At 42.9% G+C, this 14010-nt stretch overlaps 1 protein-coding gene and 1 pseudogene across 2 annotated transcripts in view; both read left to right on the top strand.

Moving 5' to 3' along the window:
• The window catches only part of LOC148032984 (pseudouridine-5'-phosphate glycosidase-like), a 154698-nt gene that overhangs the window by 95301 nt on the left and 45387 nt on the right, over window positions 1-14010 (top strand). The window lies entirely within an intron of this gene.
• LOC148032985 (uncharacterized) overlaps window positions 1-14010 on the top strand; it is a 33629-nt pseudogene that overhangs the window by 2505 nt on the left and 17114 nt on the right.

Genomic DNA, 14010 nt, shown 5'->3' with positions numbered 1-14010 from the left:
CTGTGGGTTGGCCAAAATGAAGAGAATGATTGCGGAATGCTAGCAAATCATCCTCTACTCTCCTCATCATATCTATATTCTTCCTTGTGAGGCACCTCATGTACCCTATGAAGCCCTCCTCTAACTCCTCATTAGTGTACTGCTTCTTGTTGTGCCACAAAGGGGATACAAGATATGTGTGACAACATGGATTGGTTTATGGAACCAATCTTATCATGCATTCCATGCTTCATGAATCTCATCAACCCTTTAGAGTGAAGGATGATGGATCATAGATAAAATAAGTTAAAAACTTAGAAGTTAGAATAATGATCAATCACCAAGGAGTCGTTAATACCAAATAATTACATGTGTAAAAGTTAAAATAAGAACTTGCTTGTCTTGGGGCAAAAAGTTGTTGTGAAGCAAGGCCTTGTCAATTTTATCCATATACTCATATAGAATGCCCAAACTACTCTCCTCCATATTAGTGATGGGCAATATAGTGTAAATAGGAGTGAGACTTTTAACCAATGTCTCTGCCTCAAACCACCAACTCATTTAAAATATTGCGTCTAAAAGCAAGAGCCTTTGGAGACTCTCTCTCACTCCATGTGAGCCATTTCTGACATGCAATGGTCCGTATCAAATTTGGATGGACTTGTATCAAGCTCTCCAATACAATAAACATATAAGCAAATCTAGTGGTAGAGGGCTTCAATAGCTCCAGTGTGCTATTGGCTTGAAACATGCTTGTGACAGATGGCCTCTTTTTCACAAATCTTACCATGCTTGTTGCCATCTTGAAAATGTCATTCACCCAAGATATTTGGCCAACATCTTCAATAAGCAAGTCAAGGAAATGGGATGCACATGGAGTTCATACTATGCTAGGAACCTCCTCTTAAGCATACGTCCCATAGACACAAAATTCCTTCCATTATCTATCACCACCTGCACCACATTTTGGACTTATATATCCATGATGACTTGTCGCATGTGCTCTCAAATGAAAGCTCCTGTGATGTAAGACTTGAGGCAGAGGCATTGATGGCCTTAATGAACATGGTGTCTTTACATGAAGATGCCAAAACATTGTAAACATTCCTTCGACCCATATTTAATCATCCATTGTATACTATTGTGCATCCATATTTCACCCATGTCTCCTTCAAGGGCTCCAATTGAGCCTCTATGGATGCTTTCTCCTTTCGAAGCTCATGTGTGTGTAATGCATCTATGGATGGGCCTTCTCACTCGCACCCTATGCAGCTCACTGCCTTGCTTATCTTCTTCCATTGATGTGTAGTGGCCACATTGAAAGGGATAGCACACCAAATAAATAAGCGTATGGGTTTCCTAGCTGCCTCCACAATTGCCTGTCTCTGAAGTCCTGCATGGATACTTGCACCATGTAAGAAGCCCTTTTGCCTACCACCACTAGAAAATGGCAATGGGGTCCTTTTTGCACTTGGACCCGATACACACTTCTTTTTGATGGGCCACTAGCATCTCCAATTTGCCTAGCGTCGCTAGGTCCACTAGCCTCTCCTTGCCCCACTTGTCCTTCATTAGCCCAATGTGGTGTTGGATGAGAGGATTTATCCTCTTCTAGCTCAATACCCATATGCTTTCGTTGCCAAAGATGGAGACTTACTGTTACTTCTATTGGCACATTTGTGCAAGGCCCGATGTCTTTGTTGGGAATGCATACCAAGTGGTCTTTCACGCGCGTTATGCTCTCCGATTTCTCCAATCCACAATAGTTGCACCGCCACTTCTTTCATTTGTTGGAGCTCTCGTATCCCTTTTTTGGACTGACGTGCCTCTAATATGAATCCGACGCCATGATTAACCTTTAGGTAATGTGAGGAGGAGGAGGGTGGGGGGGAAAGAGGAGGAGGAGGAGGAGGAGGAGGAGGAGGAGGAGGAGGAGGAGGAGTAGTAGTAGTAGTAGTAGTAGTAGTAGTAGTAGTAGCAGTAGTAGCAGTAGTAGCAGTAGTAGCAGCAGCAGCTGCAGCAGCTAGACTAGGTTCTTTGCCAACATTAACAACACATATTGTTAATGTTATCACAATACATGATAACTCTTACCATCTATCTCAATCCCATATCACATGGTAGTAATCTTAGGCATGTCTGCTTACATATTGCTAATGCAATTCGTCTATACTCTGCTTTTGTACTAGATAAAGCAATTGTGGGTTGCTTCTTGCTACTCCAACTCACCATGGCTGAACCAAATGAAATGCATAGCCACTAGTGGATCTCCTATCCATGATACTTCTTGTCTAGTCTGCATATGTGTATCTAAACAATGTAGGCTTGATTCCTTTCTCAAAATCTGACTGACTTCTTCACATATCTCAAGACTTGCCTCACTATATCCAAATGCGACTTGCGTGGTTTCTACATGAATTGACTAATAACTCCTATTGAATATCTCAAGTCAAGCCTTCTTATGGTTAGGTAGAGGCTACCAACCATCTTTCTAAACATAGTAACATCATCCACATATTGTCCATCATCCACCATCTTAATGTTTTGATCCAATGGTATATCCACTGGCTTATATGCTCTCATTCCATACTTCTCTAGCATCTTCGATGAATATTGCGTCTGTACTAACCAAACTCCATGTGGAGTGTCAATCACCTCAATGCTAAGAAAGTATCTTAGTAAACCAAGGTTCTTGACGTCAAAATCTTCGTGCAGCCCATACTTTACATTAGCAATCTCTCTCTCTCTCTCTCTCTCTCTCTCTCTCTAGAGTACCTGTAATGATGAGATTATTAACATAGACGACCACAACCACCATTCCATTCTTTGTATGTTTGACATAAAGTGAATAATTAGCCATGCTTTGCTGAATCCCATGTTACATAAAAACTTGCTGATCCTCTCACTCCAAGCTCTTGGTGCTTGCTTCAATCCATACAATGCATTCCTCAACTTGCATACATAGTGCCGATATATGTCTTGTTCTTTGTCAATGCATCCATTTCATCATCCATAGCACTCTTCCAATCTCTGTCTCCAACTTCCTCTTCAAAACAAGTAGGCTCAACATGCTCAACATATGATACCATATATGCATAATGCATCTTCATGAAGCCATCATATGTTAACTTGTCCATTGGATGCCTCACTCTATTCGATCTCCTCAACTTAGGTGCATTGGACGGTGTCTCAACCATTCTTGCATATAGTGGAATATACTTTTTTGCACTCTATATCTTTGGAGTTCTAACATGTGCTATGTTAAACTCATCATCCATAGACTGATCCTCATTTATTCTCCACCACTACCCAATCTCAAGCATTTTATGTAGCTTCCAAATTGCTTTTTTTCTATGACTTTAAACTTCAATTTTTTTTTAAATGCTTCACTTTCATGTTGAAGTACAGCCATGTCAACTTGCTGAAATGATCAATAAAAGTGATATAGAAGTTGCATTTACTCAAAGAGATATTTTGATATGGACCCCAGATATCAGAATGTATTATTTCCAAAGGATAGCTACTCACTCTCCCCCTCTTTGGAAATGGGAGTCTAAATTGCTTGCCAAATTGACAAGCCTCACATATATGATCATAATTTACATATCCAGATTGTGGAAGTCCATGAACCACTTGTCTAGATTGCATTTGTTTAAGCCTTTGCAAATTCATATACCCAATCCTTCTATGCTATAGTTTTACATCTTTATCTTGTCCATGTCTTGTCTCTGCATACATAGAGCTATGTATTATGGGAGTTCTTGCATCCAAAGCAAATAATTTTTCCTTCTTTTAACCATGGATAATAGGCCTGTAAAGTCTGCCATTCTTGAATTCCTCAATGAAACAACCATGCTTGTTAAATCTCACGTGCAACCCTTGATCAGCCATTTGACCAAGTGAAGCCAAATTTTTAGTGATAGTAGGTGTTGGGTTTGACTCATGCCTACGCTCACAGAGGAGTGTTGGTGATCCATAGTAGGACATTGGGGCACTTTCCCCTAGTCACGGTATTCTCTATTTGTATGCTTATGTTACACAATTCGGTCACTTACCGCACTTTACACACTTTCGGGTCTGCATGCATCTTAAGGCATTTACACAACCCTAAGGTCTAAGGGTTGTACTTTGTACTTTCACTTACACACATTTGGAATTGAATTGTGTGTTGAGCTGTGTTTACACACACACTCTCTCTCTACTGTTCACTTTATTTTGAGTTGATAGTTGCCATCTCCATCTTCAACATTTGGTATCAAAGCACCCAAGTTCAGCTCCCGTCAGCTCCTGTCAGCTGTCTCTCACCTTGTCCAATCCTGCACCACTAGCTTCTACCATTTGCATCATCGATGCCTGTAGAGGCCACCGCCTGCAGTGCTGCCCCCTGGTCTAGCCTGCACCACTTGCAGTATCACCGCGTGTAGAGGCCGTCGCTTGCAATGCTGCCCCTTGGTCTAGCCTGTGCCACCCTTTGTTGCACAGCCTGCACCCGCCTAGGCAGGCAGTTGCGCTAGGTCCTCCAGCTGCTGCGCAGCTCTGCTAGGTCTCCAAGAAAATAACGGGCAATGACTCTCTCTCTCTCTTGCAGGGCGCTCTTTTTTTTGTGAAGATAATTGAAATAGGTAGCAATATTTACATCAGACCATTAGGTCAGCTAAGAAAAAACAGAATAGACACAAATCAAGGCGAAAGGCTACCAAGACCCTAACACACAAATATCACACAGAAAGGGCAGTTGAAGTGGAGCGAACAATATCCAGCTAGGGAACAACAATGTCGGGAAGAACCAGATCAGGTGTAACCATAGAGGAGATTTGCAATACATTAAACCAAGAAAACGGGCCACATGACCATGGATGCCCGAGGCAGAATAAAAAATAAAGGCATTCCAAGTACGCCAGATATGCCACAGAGCTGTCCATTGGAGGAAATGGAAGAGGTAGGAATAATTTGATTGCAAGGTAGATATAGAAGGCATCCTTCCCATAATCCACGAACGAGCTAATATCCGCTGTTGAGTTGCCAAGGACTACACACGGGAAACAAAACTCCAAATCTGTCGAGCAATAGGGCAAGAGACAAAGAGATGAAGCAATGCCTCATCACATGTAGTGCAAAATACATAGTGACCACGGGAGATCTTGTTAGCACGCAACACATCCCTAGTTGGAAGACCGCCAATAAGCAACCTCCACATGAACACTTTACCTTGATAAGGAATCTTAGACTTCCAGAGTTGGAGGAATCTTTCCGGCCACTTTTTACTGTCCCGAATATGCCATAATTTATTAGCCTTTCCAGTGATCCATCTCTTGGTCTTGACCATTTGATGATAGATTTGATTAGCTGACCTTTTCTTGAAATCATCAGGAAGTACAAACATCCAATCTCGCCAGGGAGATGATGGGTGTAGAGCAGGCAAAGGAGAGAACCTCAGAAGCTTGTCCTCTAAGGACGACCAAATGTGATGATAGCCACGAGGCACCCGAAAGTGTTGACGAATGCGTTTGAAAGAATAAAGAAGGGACTGCCCAAGAGTGACACCATCATGGACTATCTGCAACCCCAAACGAGCCATCCGTTTAAACTTATCTTGCTGCAAGTCTTTATCAGACCAATCCAACAACCTGGAGGTAGCTGGTAGTTCTCCTTGTTGTGAATTCTCCTCCTTATGAAGAACGGGAGGGCGCTAAATTGCAAAATGTAACAGCTCTGCCAGGATGCAATAAAATAAGAAAGGAGAAAATACTGGGAGACCTTAATAGGCCTTGTGGAGTTAAGCACATGCCACCAAGGAACTTGAATGACCGTGTGACCATGAGGGATACCAGTCATTTCTATGAAAAATTTTGCAATATTTGACCACCAGGGATGACTCTGCACACGTAGTGCTTGCAAAAGTGCTAGTCTCAAAGCAACCATATGCAAATTAACATCTAATAAAGCTGCTCCCCCCATCCTTTTAGGAGTAGTCACATGCTGCCACGAAATCCACATTTGGCTCAAATGATTCTCTTTCTTTTTCCACAACATGAAGCAGATAGGCTGAACCAGCTCCAAAAGAAACTTCTTAATCCAAGGAAGTAAGGGCGGAAAAAACGAGACCATATTGATCATGATGAATTGAGCAACTTTAAGTCTGATATGAAGAGGCTAGCCTTGAGATTTCCAGTACATGAACTGATCATGGATACGTGATGACATCCAATCAAGCAAGGCACGGGGAGCTACATCCACACCAATAGGATAATCCAAGTGACGGGTAATTGTTGGGTATTTCACTCACGCCTCACTTATGCCTACGCTCGCATCGGAGTGTCGGTGATCAGTAGGACACTGGGGCACTTTTTACTCTCGGTAAGAGAGGTTTTTTCCCCCAGACTTATGGTATTATTTCGTATGTGCTTATGACACACACTTACGGGCACTTACCGTGTTCGGGTGTGAACACCCCCCTACAACCCTAAGGTTTAAGGGTTGTACCTTCTACTTTCAGTTTGCACTCTTTCAGTCAATAGCATTGGGTGTTGTGCTTTACTCTCTATTATCTACTGTTTTCTATGCTGAGCTTCGATCTTGACCTCCACTCTCACATTTGGTATCAGAATGACTCTTTTCAGCAGAGGTTCTATTTCGTTCAGCTCAGCTAAGCTTTGTTCAGCTCATCTCCCAGCGACCACCAGTCAGCAGAGGAGCTCGTCAGCCAGGTCGTCCTGCACCCGACAGGTCCACCACAACAGTGCCCAGACTCAGCGGCAGCTCCTACCTTTACCCTGCACGCAAGTGCCAGAGCTGCCCGTCCTCTGCAGCCTTTCCCTGTGCCAGCAGCGTTGCCACGCGTGCGCTACTTATTCTCTGTTGCCCTTGCCTTGGTCTGAGCCCGTCACTTTGTTGGGAGCGCCGCCAATGAACTCCCACCCGCTTGGACCTCAGGCACTTGCCTCTTCTTGCGCCGTTTGCGCCGTTTCATCCCACAGCCGCCCCCTGTGCTCGTCACCAGTATGTCACCCGCCAGGTCAGTAGAGCACTGTTTGCGCCGTTTCGTCCCATAGCTGCCCCCTGTGCCTGTCACTAGCAGGTCACCCGCCAGGTCAATTGAGCGCTGCCTGAATGCAAAGGCCCGTCTGACATCTGCCACCTGATACACGCGTCAACTCGCATGCGACGACCAGCTGTTTGCCCTCACGTCAGCAACGATGACCAGTCCCGCCTGTCGTCAGCGCAATTCGTCATTTCCAAGCTAAATTGTTAAAAAAATTTTAAACCTTTTTTTTTTCTACCAGAATTAATTTCTAGAAGAGAGGGTTCCCATGGCCCAAGCACAGCATTCAGAAACGTGTCTGGGACACATTAAATGCAATTTCTGGACACAATCATCAAAATCTTTTGGGGCCTTTATGTTTTCTGAGGACATTGGCATATGTACTGCAATCACAGTCATTGATAGACTGTTTTGAACAAATCTGGGGCAAGCAATTTTGGGGATTTTGCTGGTATAGTGATGCTGAACACTGATTGCACGTTGGACTGCGTGCATAACAGATAGTTTTGACAGAGTGCACCTCAGTACACTAATTGCAGAAAGTTATTTCCTGCAATTTCTGGAAATTTTCAGATTTCCAGTGAAGTTCTGCTTCGACATTGCTCTCTTGCATTTTTGGTAATTGAAAAATCATGGCAAATCAGGGAGGAGATGTTTTCACCTATATATCCAAGGAGGAGAGATTGGATGGGAATAACTATTCACTTTGGTCTTTCATGATGAAGAATGTACTTGTGGCAAAAAATCGTTGGGATTATGTCAGTGGAGACGAAGCTCGGCCTGGAGTTGTGGCTCCAGCTTCTCCTCCTCCAAGAGGACGTGCACCACGGGCACCTTAGCCTGCTCCACTTCTGCCACTTCCCCCAAGAACAGCAGCTCAAAAAGCATGGGATACACGGGATGCACAAGATTTGTCACTGATTGCATTGGCAGTTTAGCGGTCAATCATCCCCCACATTTGTTCAGCAGCTTCTTCACGAGAAGCTTGGCTAACTTTGGAGCAGATGTTTGCGGGCAAGAATGAGACTCGCATCTCTTTCCTAAAGAAAGAGCTAGACACATTGAAAATGGATGAAGGTGATTCCATTCAGGATCACTTGAACAAAATTCAGGACTTGCGAGAGCAACTCATGAATGTTGATGAGTACTATTCGGATGCATAGATGATATCCACCACTTTGAACTCATTACCTCCTTTGTACTTGGCTTTTCATACGGCCTTAAACCTCACAATGAGGATCGCTGTGCAGCCAATTACTTTTCTTCAGTTAGTCAGTTTGCTTCTAGAGGAGAAGCAAACATGAAGGAATAGTGGTGTGGATGCTATAGCCTCTGAGCAGGCTTTTATGGCTAGACAAAAGGGCAAAGGCAGCCAAGTGAAGAATGCTCCACAGTGTTCTGGGACTTCTGGCATATCCCAGGCAAACAAAAAACAAGGGGGCACGCAAGCCAAAAAGGAAAAATGCCATTATTGCAAGAAACCAGGACACTACATCACTGAGTGTAGAAAGCGCATTGCCAAAGAGAAGAAAAAGGAGTCAGGAATGTCTGTTTTTGATAATCCTTCCACTGCTACGGAGTCCGCGTCCTTTGTTGTAGACAGGGACTATTGTTTTTACACATGCAGTTATGATACCTCTTGGGCAGATCGAGCATTTAGCTCTATTGAGGATGCGGGCACTTGGTTTTTTGATAGTGGTGCTTCTAGGCATATTACATCTCGCAGAGATTTATTTGCATTTGTTCATGCAACTCCAGTTGGCAAGTCTGTACAGTGTGCCAACAATGCATCATACCCTGTTAGAGGTATTGGGGAGATTGTGCTCACAGCCATTGATGGCTCCATTTTCCGCCTACAAGATGCTTTATTTGTGCCAAGCATAAAGAAGAATTTGCTCTCTATCTCTTCTTTGGCACGTTGTGAATTGGAGGTCACATTTGATGATGACCGATACATGGTGAGAGACAAAGAACACATGACTTTGGTCTTGATAGGCACTTTATGTCATGGGTTATATGAGTTGGATGCTCTTTCAGTTAATCAGTCAGCATACTTGGAATCCACTCTTACTCCTGCTATGATACAAGCAGAGTTATGGCATGCTAGGATGGGGCATGTGAACTTTGGTAACTTGATGCTCTTACAGCGTACGCAGATGCGAGATGGATTACCTCTACTGGAGAGACCTCCTGAGCACTTGTGCGAAGGATGTATTTTGGGAAAAACGTATCGTTTTTCGTTTCCCCGTGATGTTGCTTTTCGAGCAACAGCCAGGTTGCAGTTAGTGTATTCAAATGTATGTGGACCTATGCAGACAAAGTCATTGGGAGGATGTTACTATTTTGTGACTTTTATTGATGACTTTACACGATTTTGCTGGGTCTACTCTTTGGTCAAAAAGTCAGAAGTGTACGATGCATTCTTGGCTTTTCTTGCACTTGTTGAAAACTAGTCTGGTTGTAAAATTAAGACTCTCCGTTCGGACCGAGGGGGGGAATACATGTCCTCTATGCTAAATTCTTTTTTGAAGCAGAAGGGCATTGTCCATCAGTACACTACTGTTTATACTCCGTAGCAGAATGGGGTTGCAAAGAGAAAGAATCGGTCACTCATGGAGATGGCCAGGTGTATGCTGAAGGCAAAGAGCTTGTCTCACAGTTTCTGGATGGAAGCCGTCATGTGTGCTTGCCATGTTTTGAATAGATGCCCCACGAAAGCATTGAAGAAAATTACACCTTTTAAGGCTTGGAACAGCCGGAAACCTTCTGTTCGACACTTTCATACCTTTGGGTGCCTTGCATATGCACATATTCCAAAGGCACTCAGGAAAAAGTTGGATAACAAGGCTGTTAGATGCATTTTTATGGGATATAGCAGTGAGAGCAAAGGCTCCAAACTCTATGATCCTGTTTCTAAAAAGGCGTTTGTCAGTAGGGACGTAGTATTTGATGAAAAATCAGAATTGTCCCTGGCTGGATTAGATACATGTCAGGCTGCCCGTGATGTATTTAAAGGGCTGCTGCCCATTACATTTGGTGATTCAGCTAGAGTTTCAGCAAGTGAACTCAATGTTCAGCCAGCTACTCCTTTTGAAAATGCAGAAAATCAGCCATTGGCTGATCTGAATATTCAGCAAAGTGCTGAAACTGAAATTCAGCAAGAGCTTATGCACAGTCAGGAGGCAAGACAAATGCCTAGATGGTATTTATAGACTATGAAAGATAGTCATTTGAATGCACCCATGGCTGGTCATACTAGAAGGCAAGCTCGTATGCATGATATTGCACATACCATGGAGTTCGTTATGGCAGCAAGCACCTTCGATGATGAGGAGCCTGAATGTTTTGAGGATGCACAAGAGAGTGTGCATTGGATGGCAACAATGAAAGCTGAATTGGATTCTATCACTAAAAGTCAAACTTGGGATTTGATGTTTTTGCTATTTGGGAAGAAAGCTATTGGAACAAAATGGGTCTACAAGCTAAAACGGAATGCAGATGGATCCATTGACAAATACAAGGCAAGGCTTTTAGCTAAGGCTATGCACAGAAAAAATGCATTGACTATAAGGAGACATTTGCTCCTACCTCCCGTATGACGACTATCAGGTCTATGATTGCAACGACTATCAGGTCTATGATTGCTTTGGCTGCTCATTATGGATGGACTGTGCATCAGTTGGATATTAAAGTTGCATTTTTACATGGGGAAATTCATGAGGAAGTATATGTACAACAGCCCATTGGTTTTGCAGTTGAGGGCTTGGAACACTTTGTATGCAAGCTGGAAAAAACTTTGTATGGTTTGAAACAAGCTCCTAGAGCTTGGTATGCAAAGATAGATGCTTTCTTGCTTAGCCAAGGGTTCACAAACAGCTCATCTGAGTCTACCCTTTACGTATGTAAAGAGGGGGAATCCATGCTGATCATTTGTCTTTATGTTGATGATGTCTTGCTTACAGGGACACATGCTGATCAGATTTCCGCATTTAAACCAAATTTGCAGCAAACTTTTGACATGTCAGACTCGGGGTCTTTGCATTATTACTTGGGCATTAAGTTCATACATGATGCTAGAGGTATTGGGTTATCATAGTCAAGATACATTGGTAAACTTCTTGAGAAGTTTGGCTTACAGGATTGCAAGCCAGTTTGTATACCAATGGAACCTGGACTTAAACTGTCATTACATGATGACAGTGATTTGTTTGATATACACACATATGCTCCAGCAGTTGGATGTCTTATTTTCTTATGCAACACTAGGCCAGACATACAGTTTGCAGTTTCAGCCCTGAGCAGATATATGCATCAGCCACGCATGTCACATTGGCAAGCTGTTAAGCGTGTCTTCCAATACTTGCAGGGTACTAGATCTCTTGGATTGCTTTATGCCAAGGGGGAACGACTGTAGTTACATGCTTACAGTGATTCTGATTGGGCTAGTGATTATGATTCGCGTCATTGCACTAGTGGCAATTGTTTCTTTCTTGGCGCGTCTTGCATATCTTGGCTTAGCAAGAAACAATCCACTATTGCCACATCGTCATGTGAAGCTGAATACAAGGCAGCTTTTACTACCACAGTTGAATGCGTATGGATTAGACGGTTGCTTGCTGATGTAGATGTATCTGTTACGGAGCCTACTCCTTTGTTCATTGACAGTGAGAGTGCCATTGCAGTGGCACGGAACCTTGTGTTTCATGCATGCATGAAACACATTGAGATACATTATCACTTTGTCAGAGAGAGGCTACATGCAGGTGATATCAGCCTTGTCTATTGTCCTACCACCAGTAATGTAGCAGACATCTTCACCAAAGCTCTACCTCGTGAGAAATTTGAAGCATTTCGCCATGCTTTAAATTTGATCTCCTTTGGTGGCGGATGATCCTTGTACACTTGATCACTCTTCACTGCAGGGGGGTTTGTTGGGTATTTCACTCATGCCTCACTTACGCCTACGCTCACATCGGAGTGTGGTGATCAGTAGGACACTGGGGCACTTTTTACTCTCGGTAGGAGAGGTTTTTTCCCCTAGACCTCTGGTATTATTTCGTATGTGCTTATGACACACTTACGGGCACTTATCGTGTTCGGGTGTGAACACCCCCCTACAACCCTAAGGTTTAAGGGTTGTACCTTGTACTTTCAGTTTGCACTATTTCAATCAATAGCATTGGGTGTCGTGCTTCACTCTCTACTGTCTACTGTTTTCTGTGCTGAGCTTCGATCCCGACCTCCACTCTCACAGTAATATCTCCTTTAGAAATCACAGCTCCTTGCCAATCCAAAGCTTGCTAATCACTCTCTGTACAAGAAATCAAGGTAGATTTCTGAGTATTAATACGAGGCCCCGACGCTAAAGAAAAAAGATTTCACATAACCATTTCCCTATTAACATCAGTGCGATCAACCTTAAGAAACATAAAGGAATCATCAGCCAAAGATTGACCCAAAAGTTGGGCACCACTAGGAAGAGACAAACCAACAATCTTGCCTTGATCAGCCAACTTATCCAACAATGAGATCATTGGGTGAGTGAGCAAAGCAAATAACAAAGGATTAATATGAGGCCTCGATGCTAAAGCAAAAAGATTCCACATAACCATTGCCCTATTAATATTAGTGCGATCAACCTTAAGAAACATAAAGGAATCATTAGCCAAAGATTGACCCAAAGGTTGGGCACCACTGGAAGAGACAAACCAACAATCTTGCCTTGATTAGCCAACTTATCCAACAATGAGATCATTGGGTGAGTGACCAAAGCAAATAGCAAAGGATTCAGAGGGTAGCCTTGCTGAAGAGGACGAGACAAGGCAATTTCATCTGTGATCCCCCCATTAAGTGCAATACAAGCCACAACACCCTGACTAATGGTATCAACAAGAGAGGTCATGTGAGGACCAAATCCAATGGTAGACATCAGCTGTTGCAAGAAATACTAGTTGAAAAGATCAAATGACTTTTCAAGATCAAGCTGAAGCACAACAACCTGCTCGCATGAGGCTTTGGCATAATCAATCCATAGTTGAACATTCAAAATTTTATGCATTATATTCAGTCCCTTAATGAAACCATATTGACATGGATAAACTAAGTGCGGGAATACTTTCTGCAATCTATTGGCAATGATTTTATACAAAGAACCCATAACAGAAATGGATCTCCATTGTTTCAAAGAAGTCGGAGAACAAACCTTAGGCATTAATCGAATCACAACAATCTTCTAGTCTGAAAGCATCCTACCAGAATTCCAGTCTTGTTGACACATGCGAGTTAATGGGTCCTTAAGCTGCTCAACATGGGCTGAAAGCAGCTCATTAGGAAGCCCATGCCAGCCAAGGCTTTTCCTTCGTGGTCTCCATCAAATCAACCCATTCAGGATTCACCTGATTACTAACCAAATCACAAATGTATTGACGAGCAGAGTGAAGAGGATCAGAAAGAATCTCTTGTGGACCCAACAAAGATTTATAATAGCCAATGCACATTTGAATGATGGAAGCAGGTTCAGAAACCATAACACCTCACTCATCCAATAAACAAACAATATTTTCCCAAGCATATTTCTGGCGTAAACGAGCAAAGAATTGGTGAGATTGACAGTTATTATCATGCAAAGCTTCCGCTCGGCCTAGCAATTTGCATTTAGCATATTCCTCCTCATGAAGAGATTGAACTCTACATTTCAACTATTCAATGCATGTAAGCAAGCCATCAGTAGTATCCCTTGACTGATATAGAGACAACGAGTGAGCCAACAAGGTTTGCGAATGCTGCAATTCAGCTCGAAAAGAAGAAGCATGCTGAATACCATACTGTTTGGGACAATGCCTATGCATTATTCCAAAAAATAGCCCGTGCTATCATCCCTCTAGATAGGACCCTCAAGCTAAAAGAAGCAATCAATTGTTGGATACATTCCAAAAATTGATTTTGTAGCAGGAAAGATTGATTGAAATGTAGAGGCAAATGAGCAACTA

This window comes from Lygodium microphyllum, chromosome 8, assembly GCF_053477565.2.
Source record: "Lygodium microphyllum isolate KBCC chromosome 8, Lygodium_microphyllum_v1.1.10, whole genome shotgun sequence".
In the NCBI taxonomy this organism is placed as follows: domain Eukaryota; kingdom Viridiplantae; phylum Streptophyta; class Polypodiopsida; order Schizaeales; family Lygodiaceae; genus Lygodium; species Lygodium microphyllum.
The sequence above is the reverse complement of the archived record's forward strand: the minus strand, read 5'-3'. Positions and strand labels throughout refer to the sequence as shown.